Source organism: Callorhinus ursinus, unplaced genomic scaffold (genome assembly GCF_003265705.2).
Source record: "Callorhinus ursinus isolate GAN/ISIS: 27379988/994484 unplaced genomic scaffold, GSC_fseal_2.0 scaffold4, whole genome shotgun sequence".
In the NCBI taxonomy this organism is placed as follows: Eukaryota; Metazoa; Chordata; class Mammalia; order Carnivora; family Otariidae; genus Callorhinus; species Callorhinus ursinus.
The window spans coordinates 63,334,447-63,354,787 of NW_027397066.1; the positions used below are offsets into that span (position 1 = coordinate 63,334,447).

General features: G+C 39.3%; 1 long non-coding RNA gene across 1 annotated transcript; it reads left to right on the top strand.

Annotated features, from left to right (window-relative positions):
* Positions 1-9: 9 nt before the first annotated feature.
* On the top strand, positions 10-18,840 carry LOC141372477 (uncharacterized). Its single transcript, XR_012377739.1, has 3 exons — positions 10-145; positions 2,367-2,421; positions 18,720-18,840. It is a non-coding gene; the product is annotated as an uncharacterized lncRNA (long non-coding RNA).
* The last annotated feature ends 1,501 nt before the right edge of the window (positions 18,841-20,341 follow it).

Consider the following 20,341-nt stretch of genomic DNA (forward strand, 5'->3'; position numbering starts at 1 on the left):
GTTGGGGCTGGCGCGAAGCGGGAGCGGACGCGCGCGTGGGCGGGCGGCTCGGGGTCCGGCGTTCGGGCCGCTCCGGGCGGCGGAACTGAGGTGCCAGTCTCTCCTCGTCGGTGAGAAGAGCACAGGACTGTGCAGGCGAATACAGGTGGTGTTTTCTTCAAGGGGAAAAGAAGAGAGTTCACTGGAAGAAAATTAAGAACGAGAGCTAACTCTTCACCAGTTACTTACACGTAGACTCTCACACGTAGTGTTAGAAGGGACTCTCGAGGTTTTCTAAGCTAAAGTCAGTCCTTTGAAGTAGCTGAAAATAGAGGAAAGCTGATGCACTTGGAACATTTACCAAAATTGAGTATGCACTAAGCCGTAAAGAAACCCCCAGCAACATTCAAAACACTGAAACCATTCAGGGCATGTTCTCTGACCACAATAGAATTAAAGTAGAAATAAACAAGAAAACTAAAAACTCCCAAATGTCTGGAACTGAACAAAACACTTCTAGATATTTCATGGCTTGATGAAGAAATCACAATGGAAATGAGAAAATCTACTGAACAGGATGATAAAGATGGAACATAGCCAAACTTGGGGTGCAGCTAATACAATGCTTAGAGGAAAAGTTACAGATTTCTTTGTTTCTGGCTGTGCACTATGATGCAAATGTTTTTTTAATAACGGCCACAGGATGAAACGGTTTTGCATCCCTATATGTAGTATCCTTAGCCCATTCTTTGGCATATAGTAATCACTCATTATTCCTGTTATTTATTTATTATTATGGTAGTAATATTAGCTGATGTTTGAGAAACAGTGTGGCTTAGTGATAAGTTCTGAGCTTTGAAGCCATGATACCTGGGTTTGAATTCTTGTTCAGCCATTTATTAGCTATGTGCCCTTGTGCAAGTACTTAACATCTCTGTGTCTCAGTTTTCTTATTTATAAAATAGGGGTAATGGAGGTACTTTATGTTGTGAAGATGAAATGAGTGAATCCATTTAATAACAGAAAAGTGCCAGGCATATTGTTATTATCTGAAAATGTTAGCCATTATTAGAATTCAAGTGAAGATGTATTAGATAAAACTGGAAAGATAAAAATATCCTAAATGGACTTAATGTCATGCGAAGGAATTCTTTAAGTCATGGAACTAAAACTAATATTTGAGAGCTAACTGTGTGCCTAGTACCTATCTTTACTGAAGGTTACTAAGTGCAGGAATTGTTATTTCCTGATGGAGGAAGTTCATGTCTGAGAATGCCTGTCACTCCCACTGACCCCTTCTGGGAAGCTCCTTGTGCATGGATTCTTGCTGGTACTGTATGACACTAACTTGTGGTCACTGCTGATGCAAAGGTGTCCTGACACAAATGTCCATACAATAACAATGGTAATTAGCTTGTCCAATCAGTTTCTTTCTTGGGAATTTGACCTGGACATGTGGGAAGAAAGTCTGCAGTCTGTTATTTGAAACAGAATTACAAAGGTGCTCAGAGATGATCAGGGATTGAGAAAGTAGCTGAGTTATGGTAATGATGGGACACTAGAATGAAGAACTAAGAATGGCAGCTGCTTTGACCATCAATAATGTGCCCATGAAACCTGTTGCAAAACGATTTCTGTATGATTTTTATAATTTATACCCATTTCAGTTCTCTCTGATTCATTCATGTGGTTTGATTTTTAAATTAAGCACTCTTTGACATCAAGCACTTAAAAAAAAACCCCAGATATAAAATGAACGGACAGATATGAAAAGCTAGATGTCACAACAATCCATGTCTGAATCCTAGAGAAAAAAAAAAAAGAGGTCTATGAGTAAAAAACAAATTGAGAGATCTCTTCTACTCAGGTCTGTAAGACAATGTAAGCAGGAGCAACATTGCTTTGGGGCACATTTAACATGAGAACACAGAAGGGAGAAGCACAATTCCCCACAGAGAGCCATGGAATTTTGGAACTTTGAGGGCTCTGGATGTTCAGCCATGGTGCTTGACAGAAGATTTAAGTGGCCTGATAGAGGAATAACACCTGGTGAGGTCTCTGGCACCTAGGGATGGTTGGGGGGTCAACAGCAGCATGTAGCAGGAGACCTCAGTGGCCTTGAAGTGACAGGATGGAGAACTCAACCACCCAGCAAGAGATAGTGGGAAAATGGCAGCGCCCCATCCTGAGCACCTGTGAGACACATCTCAGGTTTTAGAGGCACTTGCCGGGGCGGGGGGGTGGTTGTTCTCAAGGAGCTGTAAGCCCTGCATCTCACATGGGCCCAAGAGCAAGGAAACTTTGAATTTGTACTGTTTCAATGAGTCAGTCTGTATTTTACAGGCATATGCAGTTTGGGAGAACTTAGATTATGCTTTGTTTTATAGGATGATTTTCAGTGAGCTGGGATGGAGAGACATGGGACCGGCATGAAACATTTGGGTGAGTGAGGTATTTTTTTCTTTTTTCTTTTCTTTCCCTTACCTTTCTCCCTTCCTTCCTATATACCCTTTTTGCATTTTTTACAACCTAACAGTGTTGGAGTGAGACTTGCAGGTATTGAGATGGACACAACATGGACATTTACACTTACTGAGTTTCAACTATGTGCCACATGTTTTCCTAGACACTAAGAAAACAAAGATGAATAAGGCATCTTTTGCACATCTCAGCAGCATTGACATTTTGACCACTCCCTACCCCCAGACTCTTTTTTTCTGGGCTTTGGGGACATCTTTCACCTGGATTTTTTCCTTACCTCTCTGGCCTGTCCATCCCAGAGACTTTTGATACCTGCTATTTCTCTACCTGATCTTTAAGCCAGAGTGTTTTTCAGGATTCTTTCTTCATTTTTTTTTTTTAATATTCTATTTTTACTCTGTATTTTCTTTAAGGTGATGCTTCTCAAATCTGCAGTTTCAGGCCAGATCTCCTTTCTGGGCATCTGGGTTCACATTTAGAACTGGACATAGAAACTTGAAATATTAAAAATGAACTCATTATCTTTTCTCCTAAATCTGTTTTTCATCCCATAGCCCTATTCACTCAGTGCTTTAAGCCTCAGAGTTATTTCGTCCCCTGGCCCCATTTTTTCAGTACTCTCCTTTCTGTCTTTCCCTATCACCTTAACCAGTTCCTGCCTTATTAGGCTGACCTGAAAATACAAATGAACAACAAAGAGTTCATCAATTTAACTATACCCTCTTTAATCCTACACTCAAGTTTCTGAAGAATATGACAAAATGGCATGGATTAGTATCACTATGAATTCAGCTTTCAGTCTCTATGGAACTTCCAAGACCACTTTGGATATTTTAAACATTCACTGAATACCTTATGCTCCCCACCTCCCACCTGTATCAGCAGATAGTCCCTTTCCTGTTTCACAGAGAAAATAGAGAACAGAGAGTGGGAACTTCCTCAGCTTTCTGCTGTTAGCCCTCCATCTCTAAGTTTACCTCAAATTTTTCGTTTCCTTTCCATTGTCTCAGTAGAAATGACCACTTTCAGCCTCCTACTTAGGGTCAATCTGCTACCTATTTTTGGTATCATATTCCCTTTAGTCTCCTCATGGATTTTGCTCTGCCAATTACCCTTCTCTCAAATGCATCTCCAATGTTCCGCTTTCTACTTTTTCTCTCCCTTTGGCACATAAACCTGTTCAAGTCTCATTCATTTTAAACCAAATGAGCAAAAAGAAAAAAAAGGAAACCTCTCTGTCTTTGCCCTATGTCATCTTAAACCTATAGCTCTCTCGCCTTCCATTCTCAGCCACACTTCAGCGACAGAAGCCTACATTTATTATTCCCATTTCTAACTTTCCTTTCATTCCTTATCTCACTGCAGTCTAACTTTTGCTCTACAGCTCTATTGAAACTTCTTTTGCCAGGAATGTTAAACTCATTGGACACTTAAAACAACAACAACAACAACCACCTCTTAATTGTAAAATAAAAATACGGAAACAAACAAACCACAACAAAATGGACTTTGCCAGTCACGCCAGTACCCACTTCATACTCCTCATACCAATCACAATCTTTAGCCTTCCTCTCAAACTAATCAATACCCTGACTTTTGATTGCAAAAGTCACCCCCTTGGGTCTTTTGATGGTTTTGTTATCCAAGTATGCATCCGTTGACAAGGTAGCTTTAGTCTGCCCATTTTTAAAAAACTTGATCTTTTAAGTCCTTTTTGAAATGTACAGATTTTCCTCCATTCCTTTCATTGCTTACAATTTATCTGTGAAAGAACTGATATATTTTCTCATAGTCTGTTTTCTGTTCTTTGTAGAACCATGATATAGTTCCATATGTTACCCTGTCATCTGTATTCTCTGCACATTGCCAGTGGGATCCAGAAGCTTGATCAGATTCCTTTTGATCCTTTTGGCGAGACTATAGGTGGTAAGGTGTTCTTTCATCTGGAGACACCTAATGTCTGGGTTTTGTTCTTTCTTGATGTTACCAACCATTGATGTTCAGTGCCTAGATCCATTAATTCATGGTGTTTGCAAAATAGTGACAGGAAAATTTTGTCATTTTGTTTCCTTATGTTAACTGGAATATTTTCGTAAGGAGATACTCCTCTACTGTTTGGTTACCCAGTGATATAGTTCAAATAGGGAAAGCAAGATAATTGATTCTTTCATTTTATTTACCTAGGTTTCAAGAGAACAAGTTGGTTCGCTGTTATCTTCACAAGGACCAGTTCAATTAAAAACATTACTTTGAACTCACGAATTTAAAGATATTTGATCATTTTCAATTCATTGTAGTTCATTTCTTCACTGACACTCAAATTGCTTCATCTTTGGTCAGTGGGAGCCTCTTCAAATTGGCTCTTAAGTTCTTATGGCATGACCTTAGTAGGCTTTAATAGCTTCTTTCTTTTTGGTGTGTCAAGATGGTACTGGCTCATCATGTGAATTTACTGCTCTAGATTTATAATCAGTCATTTCCCCAAAAAGCCCTTGCACAGGGATCAATTGTAGCCTTCAAACGATATAGTCAAGTCCTAATTGTTGGTACCTCTGAATGTGACTTTATTTGGAAATAGGGCCTTTGCACATGCAATTAAGCTTAAGATCTCCAGATCATCCTGGATTTAGGGTGGACCTTAAATTCCAATCTTTATAAGAGAAAGGGGAGAAAGATTTTAGACATGCAGGCCCAGAAGAGATCAAGTAGAAGGCATGTAAAGTGTTAGAGGAGCAAATTGGTTTCTCCTTACTGCTTAAAATATAAAGGAAGGAAGTAAATGGAAGGAAGGAGCTATTAAGGGAAAAAGGTTCAAGCCCTGATGATTCGGGAGTGTCTCACACTATCCAGATCACAAAGGATCAAAATTAGGAAGTTCATTGTTGGAAAAATACGCTCTAGAGAGAGGGTCAAGGATGTAGCTGGGCAACCTTTTGCTTAAAAAAATTAGGCTTGTGACTTGTGGATTTACTCAACCAACTTGGCAGAAGCCAGGAACAGAGATGGGGTGATCCAGGAAAGATCTGTGGAGAACCCTCTCTTGTCTAACGGAGTAGACCTCCATGACATAACATGGGTGGCCCACAAGGATTTTGAAAATGTAGCATTAGCAGAAATACTGACAGCTTGGATCGAAGGGGACAGAGAGAGACAAAATGAGGGAAGGCTGTTGGGACTTCGAGATCTTATAGGCAGGAAACTGGCTGATAAAGCTACTTGGCTGCAAACATGTGTCACCTTTCGAGAAAAAGGAAGAATGTCTCCAAGAGAGAGCCCCAGTGGCACAGAGACTGGCAAGGTCCCATCACAGGCTCAGAGGCTTAGCATCAGGCCATAGAGGATTATTTTCAGGCCTTGAAACCTAAAGGAATTTGTCCTCCTGGATTTGGAATTTGCTTGGGACTGGTGACCCCTTTATTCCTTCCAATATCTCTCTTTTGCAATGGGAATGTCTATCTTGTGCCTGTCCTACCATTGTGTTTTAGAAGCAGATGATTTGTTTTCTAGTTGCACAGGACTACAGATGGAGAGGAATTTTGTCCCAGGATGGATCATACCTAGCGTCTCATTCATACCTAATTTTGATGAGATTTGGGACTTTTGGTCTGATGATATTTAGATGAGATTTTAGAGTTGATGCTATAATTGGTTGAGACTTTTGGGAATGTTGGCATGGAGTGAATGTATTTTGTATACTGGATGGACATAAATTTTAGTGGGCAAACTGTAGTGGGGTGAGTAGTGGCTCCTCAAAAGATAGGTCCTTCTAGAACCTATGAATGTGACCTTACTTGGAAAAGTGATCTTTGCAGATGCAGTTAAATTAAAGGACACAAGATGAGATCATTCTGGATTGAGCTAGACCTTCAGTCTGGTCATATGTTTCCCTGTAAGAGATAGAAGAGGATAAGACAGACACATAGAGAAGTCCATGTGAAGACAGAGGTAGAGACTGTAGTTATGCTGTCAGAAACCAAGAGAGATCTGAAGACACCAGAAGTTTGGAAAAGACAAGGAGTAATTCTCCCCTAGAGCTTTCACAGGAAGCGTGGTCCTGCTGACACTTTGATTTCAGACTTCTAGCTTCTAGAACTATGAAAATAAATGTCTGCCCTTTTGTTTTGTTTTGTTTTTCTTTCTTTAAAGATTTTATTTATTTATTTGAGATACAGTGAGAGAGGGGACACAAGCAGGGGGAGTGGGTGAGGGAGAAGCTGGCTTCCCACCTAGCAGGGAGCCCGATGTGGGGCTCCATCCCAGGACCCTGGGATCATGACCTGAGCCAAGGGCAGATGTCTAACGGCTGAGCCACGCACGCGCCCCTAAATTTCTACCCTTTTTTTTTAAGATTTTATTTATTTATTCATGAGAGACAGAGAGAGAGAGAGAGAGAGAGGCAGAGGGAGAAGCAGCCTCCCAAGGAGCAGGGAGCCCGATGCGGGACTCGATCCCAGGACCCTGGGATCATGACCTGAGCCGAAGGCAGACGCTTAACCATCTGAGCCACCCAGGTGCCCAAATTTCTACCCTTTTAAGCCATAAAGTTTGTGGTAATTTTTACAGCTGCCCTAGGAATCTAATACAGCCCTGGTTTTCTTTAACAGAAAAGAGTACTTCAAGACTAAAATATGGGTGCTAGGCATACTCATTGAAATATTTATATTTAAAGATTAGATACCATACAAGTTCATACTGACATTTCCAATTAATATTCAGCACTACAGGGTTTTCACCGAGAATCCTGGTTATCAAGGATGCTTAGTCTGATTGAATTAAGACATCACATAATTACTTGTTTTATGCTGCATTATACACACAATATCAGATTACAATACTGATTATCACCACAATTATGATTACTGAAAACAGTTATTGTTTGCATATCCTATGCCCATTCTTGCTTCCCTTTCTTTCTGTTTTTATAGTTGTAGCTATATCTACACTATCAGTTTATACAGCTGTTATATACATTATATATAATATATATTTTATATACCATTGTATAATATACGTTATATGTAATATATATTATGTTATATATTGTGTATATGTCTATATGTACATATACATATGTTATATGTATCGTATTATATGTACATTATATACATACAATCTCTCTTTAATCTTCCTTTCTTTCTACATTTAGTTAATACTACTAGTCCTTATGTTAATGTTCTAGTTGTTTTAGTTCTCTGCTGCTGGTTCTCTATGAAATTCATTGAAAAAGACTTGAGGGAGGGGCACCTGGGTGGCTCGACAGTTTAAGTGTCTGCCTTCAACTCAGGTCATGATCCCAGGGTTCTGGGATGAGTCCCACATCAGGCTCTCTGCTCCACGGGGAGCCTGCTTTTCCCTCTGCCTCTGCCTCTCTCTCTCTCTCTCTCTCTCATGAATAAATAAATAAAATCTTAAAAAAAAAAGAAAAGGACTTGAGGGAATGATAGTCTCTAAGTTCCTGTATGTTGATAAAAGTTTGTCTGAGTCCTTCCTACTTAGTTTTGTGGATATAATATCCTTGACTTACATGTTCTTTCCTTGAATATCTTAAATATATTAATTCATTTTCAAGCACATAAAGAATTGCTATAGTTGAGTCTAAACATAATCAAATTTTCTTATAAATCATATGTTATTTTGATTAGATGCTGGGAAGATTTTTTAAAAATTTAAAGTTCAGGGGTGCCTGGGTGGCTCAGTCAGTTAAGCATCTGCCTTCGGCTCAGATCATGATCCGAGTCACAGGATAAGCTCCATGTCAGGCTCTGCGCTCGGCGGGGAGCCTGCTTCTCCTTCTCCCTCTGCCCCTCTCCACTCATGTGCTCTCTCTTTCTCTCTCCTCTCTCATTCTGTCTCAAATAAATAAATAAAATCTTAAAAAAAATTTAAAGTTCATTAATTTTGTTAGAATGTCTTGGGGTTGATTGTTCTATATTCATATTCTCAGGTATATGGCTAATCTTTCAGTATATGATTTTGAATCTTTTATTTCTGTTATTTTACTTTGTTTTCCTTCTTCAAGGATTCTTAGTATCCATATGTTGGCTCTTTTCACTTATCTTCAATATTTGTCACTTCAATATTTCTTCAATATTGGTTTTGGCCCATTTGGGTTGTTGTAGCAGAATACCATAGACTTGGTGGCTTATAAAACTGGAAATTTATTTCTCACAGTCCTGTAGGCTGGGGAGTCCAAGATCAAGGTGCCAGCAGATTTGGTGTCTGGTGAGAGCCCACTTCCAAATTTATAGACTAATGTCTTCTTGCTGTGTACCTCACATGGCTCTCTGGGGTCTTTTTTATAAGAGTACTGATCTCATTCATGGGGGCAAATCAACTAATCACCTCCCAAATGCCCCACCTCCAAATATACCACATTTGGGGGATGGGTTTCGACCATAAATTTTGAGGGACACCAAAGTCAATAGCAGTCACTTTCTCTCAAATACTTTTTATCTTTCTTCATTCTCTTTTATTTAAACATTTTTCTTCTTCACTTTTGTGTTTCCTTTATTATTCATTTCTAAAATAATTTTTCTTATTCATTAATTCTTAAGATCAGCATTTCTAGGTTTTAAAATTCTTATTTATGTTGTCTTTTCCTATCTTCTATCATTTTCCTTTTTTTAAAGATTTTATTTATTTGAGAGAGAGAGGGAGAGAGAGATAGAGAGCAAGCAAGAGAGTGAGAGAGAGGAGCACAAGCAGGGGCAGAAGCAGAGGCAGAGAGAGAAGCAGACTCCCCACCGAGCAAGGAGCCCGACTTGGAGCTCAGTCCAGACTCCAGGATCATGACCTGAGCCAAAGGCAGAAATTTAACTGACTGAGCCACCCAGGTGCCCCCTTCTAGCATTTTCTTAATGTCCTTAAGCTCATTTTGAAGTTACACATTACAGTTTTGATCTGTTTTTTGAGAATGTATTTTTTTTTATATGCTCTCATGACATGCAAGGAAGGTACTCTGTCCCTTCTTCTCTCTTTTAAAGATTTTTGTTTATTTATTAGAGTGCACAAGCAGGTGGAGAGGCTTAGGGAGAGGGAGAAACAGACTCTCTGCTGAGCAGGGAACCCGATGCTGGGGCTCCATCCCAAGACCCTGGGATCATGACCTGAGCCAAAGGCAGACACTTAACCAACTGAGCCGCCCAGGCGTCCCTCTTCTCTTTTTTTTATTATAGTAACTTTTTTTGGGATTTGACCTCTATATTTTTTTATTGTTCATTTTTATGCAAATTTATATTTTCCTGAACTTTAGAAAGCTGCTTGTTTTAGATAGTTTTCCTAACTTTTTGGGATTCCCTCTGCTGTTGTTTCTGTATACAAAAATTGAGAGCTTTTTTCTTGATCTTTCCTGACTCAGTTCATCTTTTGTACTTTTCTCTGCACCTTTTCTCTCCTTTGTCTTATTGTGTCTGTCTTCCTTAATCTCTATTGCACTCATGGCAGGCTCTCTCCAAATAGGGTGGGGGCTCTGTCCTGGCTGAGAGTCTTGGAGGGTCAATCTTAAGCGTTCATAAGGGCTAGAATGCCCCAGCCCTTCTATGCCATACCCCACACCTCTTACATTCCCTGGGTTGGACAAAGTCCCTCCTAGTTTCAACTGTGGCTTTCAATTTGTTCTGTATCCTTTCCAATGAATATCTGTTGGTCTGTCAGATGCCTTGTGGCTTCCTTCTGCTTTCTTCTTCAGATATACCTGTAAAAGGACACAAGTCTTATGATTTGCTCATATTTTGAGATATATAGGGATATTATATTACCTATTTATTTTTATAAATTTTTTCATGTATTTTTTGTTTTGCTATTTAGCTCTTCTCTTTTTGTGTAAGGATTGCAGAAAACCCAAAATCTGTGATGTGACCACCATCACCATCTTCTCTATGTCTCTGTCAACAGGTACTTTTTAGTCCATATTGTACTGACTTATCTGCAGCACTTGTTTACTGACCACTTCGCCTTTCTTTCCTTCCTTGGTTTCAGTAACCATGCTCTCCTGGTTTTCTTTTTATTTTTTTTAACATATTATCTTAGTCTCTTTTGTGGTCACTTCCTTTGTCCGTCTCACAAATATCTGTGTTCCTGAGGGTTCTGCTCTCGATCCTTTTCTCCTTCTCTCTTCACACACTGCTTAATTCTGTGGTTTAATTTCCACATACATGGCTACTGATACCCAAATTTCTACCCTGGCTATACACCTAAATATCCAGTTTCCTATTCGATATTTCTCATGACTGTCATACTCGGGAACATATCAAACCAAGTTCAAAATTTTTCTCTTCAAATTCTTGTTTTACCTATTTTTATGGATAGTACCACCATCTATCTAGAAATTCAGGAGTCATCTAAGGTAAGAGGTGGAAAATAAATACAACTTATTTGCTAACCCTGATAGATAAGTAGTGGCTCCTGGGAGAGCTGATTTGAGATGTGAAGAGTATAATTACTAACAGGGATGTCTCCTCTGGGTTGGGAGGTGGCACCCTAGTTCCACTCATTTGCAGTCGTGTGCTAGATTCTTCCCTCATCTTCCCTTCTCACATTCAAACAATCACTATGTACTGTTGGATTCTGTCTCTGTTAAGTCTGTCAAATCCACCCCTTTTCTTCATTCCTGTTGTCACTGCTCTAGTTTAAATCTCAGTCATATCTCATAAACTACTTCTGGTCCCCACCTTCAATTCAATCCAGTCTCTTCCCTTATGCCCTTTAAAACCTAAATCTTCTTTATTTCTATGAACAAACAGAGAGACAAACCTGTAACCTCTGGCTATACCCTACAGGATATACTTCAAGCCCTTTAAAATAAGGGCTTGACCTAGACCTTGCCTTTGGATTGCAGTGAGCCCTGTCTCACTCAGCCCCCTTACCCACCACACAAACGAGCTACTGAACTGCTCAGAGTTTCCTGAATATACCACATTATTTCCAGTCTCCTTCGCACATGCTGTTCCCTTGGCTAGAATGCCCTTCACCCTTTCTCTCCTTTCTGTGACAGGACAACTCCCACTAATCCTTGAAGTCTCTACTGCAGCATCACCTTTTCTGGGAAACTTTTCTTTTTTTTTTTTTTTTTTTTAAGAAAGGGGGAAGAGAGAGGGAGAGGGAGAGAGAGAGACGAGGGGCAGAGGGAGAGGGAGAGAGAGAATCTTAAGCAGTCTCCATGCCCAGTGTGGAGTCTAACATGGTGCTCCATCTCACAACCCTGAGATCATGACCTGAGCCAAAATCAAGAGTTGGATGCTCAACGGACTGAGCCGCCCAGATGCCCCTGGGAAACTTTTCATATCCCTTATTCCCATTATAGGTTCAGTGCTTTTCGTCTGTGTCCCCCTGGCATCCATGCAAACTGTAGAATTGAATTTACCACACCCCAGTGTAATTGCCTTCTTTCCTGTAGGTATTTAGTGTCCTTTAAGGGGTCTTTTTTTTTTTTTTAAGATTTTATTTATTTGACAGAGAGAGACACACAGCGAGAGCAGGAACACAAGCAGGGGGAGTGGGAGAGGGAGAAGCAGGCTTCCCACTGAGCAGGGAGCCCGATGTGGGACTCGATCCCAGGACCCTGGGATCATGACCTGAGCCAAAGGCAGCTGCTTAACGACTGAGGCACCCAGGCGCCCCTTTAAGGGGTCTTTATTCTATTTGTAGTTCCTTTGCCTTAGGTGTTCAGTATCTTTTTTTTTTAATAAGCTTTTTATTTTGAGGTCATTGTAGACTCACATGCAATTATAAGAAATAATAGAGAGAGAGAGAGAGCCCTTGTACCCTTTGCCCAGTTTCCTCCAGTGGTGACACTGTAGTACAGTATCACAACCACGATATTGACATTGATAAGGTCCAGATATGGACTCTTTCCATCACCACAGGATCCTTCCTGTTGTCCTTTTATAGCCACCTACTTCACTCTTATTCTCACTCCCTCCTTATCCCCTGGCAACCATTCACCTGTCCAACATTTCTATGATTTTGTCATTTCAAGCATGTTACATAAATGGAATCATACAGTGTATATAACCTTTTGGAATTGGCCTTTTTCATTCAGGTTAATTACCTAGAAATTCATCCGAGATGTTGTGTGTATGACTAGTTCATTCTTTTTTTTATTGCTGAATAGTGTTCCATGATATTTGTGTGCCACCCTTTGTTTTGCCAGCCACCTGTTGAAGGACATCTGGGTTAGTTCCAGTTTTGAGCTATTATAAATGTAACTGCTCTGAACAGTAGTGTACAGGTTTTTGTACAAACATAATTTTTCATTTATTTGGGATAAATGCCCCAAAATGCAGTTGTTGGGTCATGGTTATATGGTAATTACATGCTTAGTTTTATATAGAACCCCAAATTGCTTTACAAATTTCAATGAGTGAAGGAATGATCAAATAATGTTGCCTCAAAATCTTTAGAGTGAAAATTAGGATCAAATCTATTTTTACTAATTGCATAGCCAATAATATTAGCCCTAAGCGTGGTATTCTAAATACACTGAAAGATACTACAGAGGAGAAATCAGTAAGGCTTGAATGTGGTAAGCTTCTTCATTAATTTAGGAGTCAGAGTTTTTTTAGCCTAAACTGTTTATAACAATAGTGAGGTTTGATTTCTCACAAATGATATACAGACACTACACTAAAATTTTTACTCTCCAAATGGCTGCACATTGAAAATTATATTTAAAAGCCCCCATAAATGATAAACATAGCTTGTTAGCCACTAATGTACATTCAAGATGTAACCACAAGTCCTTTCAGTTTTTTTTTTATTTCTGTAGAAAATAGAGAAAATAATTTTTATTTTAGTGTTTCACTGGAGTGTTTGCCTTGGTAGGATAGTTTTGCTGGGAGTGAGGAAGATTATGGGAAGTTCGTAGCATGCAGTGTTTATAAGGAAGAACAAATGAGGAGCTGAAAAAAGAGGTGGGAGGGGCACCTGGGTGGCTCAGTAGGTTAAGTGGCTGACTCTTGCTTTCGGCTCAGGTCATGATCTCGAGTTCATGAGATCAAGCCCTGTGTTGGTCTCCCCACTCAGTGGGGAGTCTGCTTCTTTCCCTCTGCCCCCGCCCTGCTCACATGTTTGCTCTCTCTTTCTCTCTAAAATTAAAAAAAAAAAAATGTGGGAGACAGGGAAAAGGAGGCAAGAACACCTGAAATCTTGCAGGATCAGCAGACAGTTAACCCGTCACGGACAGGAACTATATCTGGTTCACCATTGTACTCAAGTACATAGTAGGTACACAACAAATGTTTATTGAACAGATAAAGGAATGTATGCTCTAAAATGGGTGGGTGGTGTCTATTCTGAAAAGAGAGATGGGGAGCTTTCTAAACTATATTTACATGCTTAACTAAGTTTCCCTAAACCTGACCCTGCTGAAGATTATAGAGCCATGGCATTGATGTGGAAGGCTGTGGAATTTCCTTCTATAAGGTCTTTAAAAAGAAAATAGATTCTTATCTGTCTTGGAAGGGTTCCTATGAAAAACAGAAGATTGATATGAGAATTAGCATAGCCTCTGGCCCTTTTCTTCCTTGGGCTTGTTTTTACTTTTTAATTTCAAGAAATGCAATGCAAAAGCATATACCATCACTGTCACACAAGCAACAATAACCATTGTTGAGAGTTTAGTGTATGCCAGGCAATGTGCTGAGTGTGTAATCTGTGTGCTAATGAATTGTTTGATTTTTTGAGAATTCCTGTGGATTTTACTGTGTAGCAACACAATATTCCTGCAGATGTCACTCTTTTCCTGTGGAATGCTACCCCTTGAGACCTTGAGTCTTATACTGAGACAGGACTGAGACAAGTGATTTTAGAGTCAGTGTACTAATGTTAAAAAAAAAAATCAATATGTTATCTATATTCGAATTGAAGTTCCTACATAAGAATCAGCCTTCCCATTAGAAAGTTACATATAAAAAGTTTTTTTAAAATAGAAAACTTGGTGATCAAGTTCATACACTTTTTAAATGGCTTTACCATTGTACCTTGATCTTTAAGATAAAATAATATAATTTTTTGTCCTATTTTCCTCAGGAACAGTAAACAAAGAATTTTTTTTTTTAACGAAGAATTTTTTTGAAAGGCAATCTTTGGCTCAGACAGTGGATGAAAAGCTCCTCCCCTCCCCTGTGTTTCATTTTGTACCACCCTCTCTATCTCATTTCTGAATTCTTTTCCTTCTTTTGGTGTGGGGTATGTGCCTGAGCTTGGGGAGTTGGTCAAAGCTGACTGGTTCCTGCATGGAGGCCTAGTTTATCAGCCTTATTTCCCCCTGGACCTTAGCTTTTCCTTCCAGCTTGTGGCCATAGCTGGCCCCGATACTACAGCTTTTCAGAAACATGCAGCTAGCTACAGGATCGAAGAATAAAGCAGAAATGAGCAACATGCCCAGAAAAATAGCAATTTCTTTTTTACTGTGCCTTGGTATTTACAAAAACACGCTTCTAGGCTCACATGACTCTCTTGATGCTTCTGGACAAATGCACAAGACAGTTTTAGCTCTGCAGCTCTGCATGTGGCTCTGGCGAGTCAGTAGTCGGTATTCATGTTGAGTGACAGCCTCTAATTTTCTGGTACAGGGTTTCATATCTCAGAGGAAAATTCTGTGGCATCTTTCCCTCTTTCATCAGATCCCTTGATGCAGCTCCAAGCCGGTGCTTCTTAGAATGTGGTCTGTTGACCGTCTGCATCTGAATTACAGGGGTGTTTGTTAAAAAAGAAAGAGGGCAAAATCGTAGACCTATCTCTCTTCACAACTGTAGAACTAGATTCTCTGGACAATTTATAAGAAACTGCATCAATTCTTTCTCTCACTAAAGTTTGGAAACGGCTGAAAGACGGTGCTTTCAAGGAGCTAGCAGTTCCCCAAACACAGATCAGAAATCTGATTTGGTCCTGGCCTCCAGCCGCTGTCCCTTCTCACTGGGGGTTATCCTCAGGGCTCTGCCGCATTCTTTATCCTCAAAGTTTATCCCCAGGGTCTTTATTTACTAAAGATGATCTGAGAATCCCCCAGAGTCCAGTGCATTTTAATAGAGTTGCCAATGCTAGCTTCAGAGGACCCTAAATGCCACCATGTTTCTCCTGGGGTAAGCCTAGTATAGTCAGGACCTCCTGCTTACCTTTGTTCTTTCTTTTCCCTGTCTGGTGGTATTCCCGGCCATCCCCTTTCTTTTCTGTTCTTTACCTAGCAAGAAATGGTTTTTCAAGATTGTCCCAGTGTCTGTCCTCAGGGGCAAATTCCTCAAATCCTCCAGGAAGATGTGGTTGACCAGTTACAGAGCCAAGCACTTACTGCCTCCTTCTCTCATTTGCTTCCCATTAGTTTCTTGTCAAGTAGTTTTTATCTTCTTTGTATCCCTGGCATGGACATAGGAAATGCTTAATAAATGTGTGTTGACTCACTAAAGGATTTTTAAAAATCTCACCTCCCACTTCTGTTCCTGTAAATCAGTATAGACCAAATAATAAGTAAGCTCCTTGAAGATTAGGCCCATGGGTTTTTTGTCCATTTGCATGAAGAAATGAACCTATGAATGAAAATGTTTATCTTTTACTTTTGTTTCCATATACCAACTTGAGATACTATTATGTGGAACTCTAAGGGTAGGGGCCATATCTTATTCATGTCCAGCTCTTGGTACAATATCTAGCGCATAATAGCACTTGCTAAATGTTTGTTGAAATACAACTCAAGAAGCCACCCACAAATTAATTTATGTGACATCATGTAGTAGAGCAACGAAAGATAGTCTCACTTTCATATACGTGCTTGGAATGTACTCCCAAACAGGGACTTTAAGGGACTTGTCCTGAGTGCTGCACTATTTAGAGGGGATGAAAACTAGAACCCAGGGCTGTTCAGGCTTAGAGGAATCATTCAGACACAGAACAGAGAGATACTTTCCTGTGTCACTGGCTGGGGAACCTCCCAGTGAGGATCATTAGGTAGTTCTCACTCTCCAGAGATGACCATTCAATACACATGTCATTGTCCACCAAGCAGTTTTGCTTGCCCATCCTTAGCTGTAGTCTAGGGGAGGGATCTAAGAGGCCTTTGTAAAGACTAAAGCCCATTAAAGGATATTTTTAGTGTGTGTGTTATTCCATCACAGGTGGAAAAAAAACCCATCTTTTTAAGCAGACTGTAATGCAACATGTAGTGGGTAGGGGGCAATGCTGGAATACAATATATATGAAGGAGGCAGAATTTCAATGAGAGGGGACATGGGCAAACTTAAGGGCTCCTTTGGAGTCAATTGGTTGAAACATTTTGCTATAATGGCAACCACTACCAGCACCAGCACCAATATTAATGACCATCTATTTCATGGCTGGTGAGTGGCAGCATTGATTTTTTGAACCCAAGTCTACTGATTTTTAATTCAGTATGTTTTCCATTATACCATAATATGATTGCTTTCAATAAGGTTTTTTGTTTGTTTGTTAAAATAGTTACATATTTTTCCTGATTATAAGAATATTTAAATTATCCTTGTAAAATTCAAATTTAGAGACATGGATGTTTAAAAAGGTACAAGTTTTCCTTATTCCAACCCCTTCACATACAAGTAATGTTAACACCTCAGTATATATTCTTACAGTTCTTTCCTATGTGTAAACCTACCTCTATCATTCTAATGGAAATAGTAACATAGTGTGGCTACTTTTTTCTTCATGGCAAGTTTTACGTGGAGTGGACCTAGACTTGCTCAGTGCACCGTCTGGACTAATATGTTATCGAATTTCATGCACAGCTTTTTTGGGTTGTTATATGTGGGTTACTTTTAAATGTTGGTCCTGTAGCTCCTAACAATTGTTTTTTCCCTATTCTTTTCCATATTAACATTACTGTGATTTTAGCCCTTTTAATTTGTAACACATGGTGTGATTCAAACCACTGAGTCTTAGCATCTGTCAATGATAAGATCATTCTTTTTAGTGATACAAAGATGGTTGCCAATAATGTGGCAGAATTTGGCTTTTCATTGTTATGTTATTAATGACTGCAAAAAAGAACTTGTGGGTAATATGTTATTTTCTACTTAAGCTTCAGTCAGTGTTCTGAAATCTCTTAAATTTCTACAGAAAATTAAAACTAAGATGGTCTTGAATTTTCCAAAGCAAAACTATTTTTCTCTATCCCTAAAGTTTGTGTTCTAAATCTTTTATGTAGGGCTATCTGACATTACTTTCTTATACGTGGAAATGTATGCTGCAGTCCTAATGCTGGAACAGGGAAATCTGGCATAAGCAGTAGATGGGACCGCAATGAGGCCACTGATGTGCTTCGTAGAGCACACATTAGGAGTACCCTTGCAAAAGAGCTGTGACCTATCTCCTTGGATACTGTCCCTGATGTTACTGATTTAAGAGTCTGGTTCTTCCCTTTGAACTCTCTCTTACTCTATTTAGAACTATTTATTTCTCATTTTAGTACTTTTAACCTCAATTTTTGTGCATATTTTTTTCTGATGTAATTTATCTATCTCTATGTAGATGTATTATATGAATATAGTGGTATTGTTATACATAATGTATACACACTTTATTAATACAGTGTTACTTATATTTTTAAATAAGGAAATGCATATTTTTGGTATTGGGTGTATGTGCTCAAAAATTTTTCCTGTTGGTGGTGTGCAATAAAAAAATTTGAGCCTACTGTACAATATTATGAATTACTTGAGGACAGAGATAATTTCTTCTTGATATTCCTAATTGCTTAGCATAATATCTGGCCTATAACAAGTAGTTAATAAGTACTATTGGCTGGCTAGCTGGCTTGCTGGATAGATGGATAAATTATGTGATTATGTTTTTCCTTATGAGTAGGAAGTTATTTTAGGTTACCACTTAGTAAATACTTTGGTACTAAGGACACTCTGGGTGATCAAACAACTAGACTGTGGTAATTGATCTAGATGCTCTGTTTGGATGTATTAAAAACTGATTCAGCTTGCCACATTTTTCAACAGTCCACCAGATTGATGGATTACCACAAAATAAGTGGTGAATGTGATTGAGAAATTTTATGTAACTCTGCTTCCTCGGATTCATTTGTCTTAAATATTATCAGTATCCTACCTAGGGTTTAGCAAATGACATGATCAAAAACCTCAGTTAGATTTCTTTATATTTCTTTTCCCTTTAGTGAAAAGGTCATGTGATTAGAACACTACAATGACATGATCCGGGATGAGGTAAGGGAGGAAAAGTCCTAAAAAGGTTTGTGGAGCTCATTTTTTTTTTTTTTTTTTAAGTAGGCTCCACACCCAGCGCAGAGCCTGAACATGGGGCTCGATCTCACGACCCTGAGATCATGACCTGAGCCAAAATCAAGCACCAGCCGCTTAACCGACTGAGCCACCCAAGTGCCTGGGCAAGGTTTGTGGAGCTCATTTTCAATTGAAATGTTAACCCTACTAACATTGAGTCTTCTCACCCCCACCTTATTACGGTAACAATGATGGGACTGATGCCAAGCAATGGTGCCCCCAACTCAGTTTTTGTAAGTCCTCTCCTTTGGCTGATTCTTTCCCACGTAACTGCTATTCTTGATGTCCATTTTTACCATCTTGTACAGAACAGTGCCTAGTACATGGTACATACTCAAAAAATGTTTGTTGACCAACCATATCCCGCCCATATAATTTATGTTCAGGTACATGCAAATGGCAAATGTGTATGTCTTTGATGGTGGACATAGTAGTCATGTGCTGGCCAGGGTAGCTTGGGGAGAGCAGTTTCCCCACACTCCTCACCCAGGGTGGCTCAGTCGGGTGATTCTGGTCAGCACCACCCAGTCTACCTTGTTGGTTGAGGAATGACGATTTTGTTTTCTTCACTTTTATCTTTTATCCTCCTCCCCATGCAAACAGAAAAGTAAACAAAAACAAAACAAAACAGGTTGAACACTATAAAAAATACTACACTCTTTCCATCAGAATTCAGCTGGTGCATTGCTGATGTTCTCTTCTTTGCATGGTTATTTTAATGGTTTGGATAAAAATACAAGGGAATATGAGTTGCTTTAAATGTGAGCATATTTTGGAGTTTACCAATGAGTTATATGAGTGTGTAGTTTTTGTTAAAACCATTTTCTGCCTCTTGATCTTGTTCTTTTTTTGCCTTGCTCAAAATCACATATTAAACATGAATGCTCTTTCTTAGTGTTAGTACCATGATATACCTGATCAATTTTGCAAGGGAAGAAAAGTACATTGAGGCAGAACAGTTTCTACTAGCAAGAGAGGTGAAAGTTATTCAGACCCTCTTCTTTTTATTTTAAGTCATTAGCTAATTTTCCAAAAAAAGGTTTTAAGTACCAATTATATGTGACAGTGATATCCTTTATAGTGGATGTTTTAGCACATGTTATGGTACAGCTGTCTTATGCTGAAAGAAGAATCTAAATCTTCTTAACAACTATAGTAGAGGACACCTGGGTGGCTCAGTCAGTTAAGCGTCTGCCTTCGGCTCAGGTCATGATCCCAGGGTCCTGGGATCGAGTCCCACATTAGGTTTTCTGCTCAGCGGGGAGTCTGCTTCACCATCTGCCCCCCCCAACTCATGTGCTCTCTCTCTCTCTATCTTGCAAAAATAAATAAGTAAAGTCTAAAAAAAAAAAAAAAGAACCATAGCAGAGAATTTTTTTTAATTGCCTATGATCGGTACAAACTATAAGCCACAAACTCAGGCAGGCAAAAGATATAATTTTATTTTTCTAAATTTTGCCTAACTTCTATTATAACCTGTAACTGTGTTGAATAGTGTCCCCCCCAAATTCCTGCCCACCTTGTATCTGAGTGTGACCTTATTTGAAAATAGGGTCTTTGCAGATATAATTAAGATGCGGTCATACTGGTTAAGGTGGGCCCTAATAGGA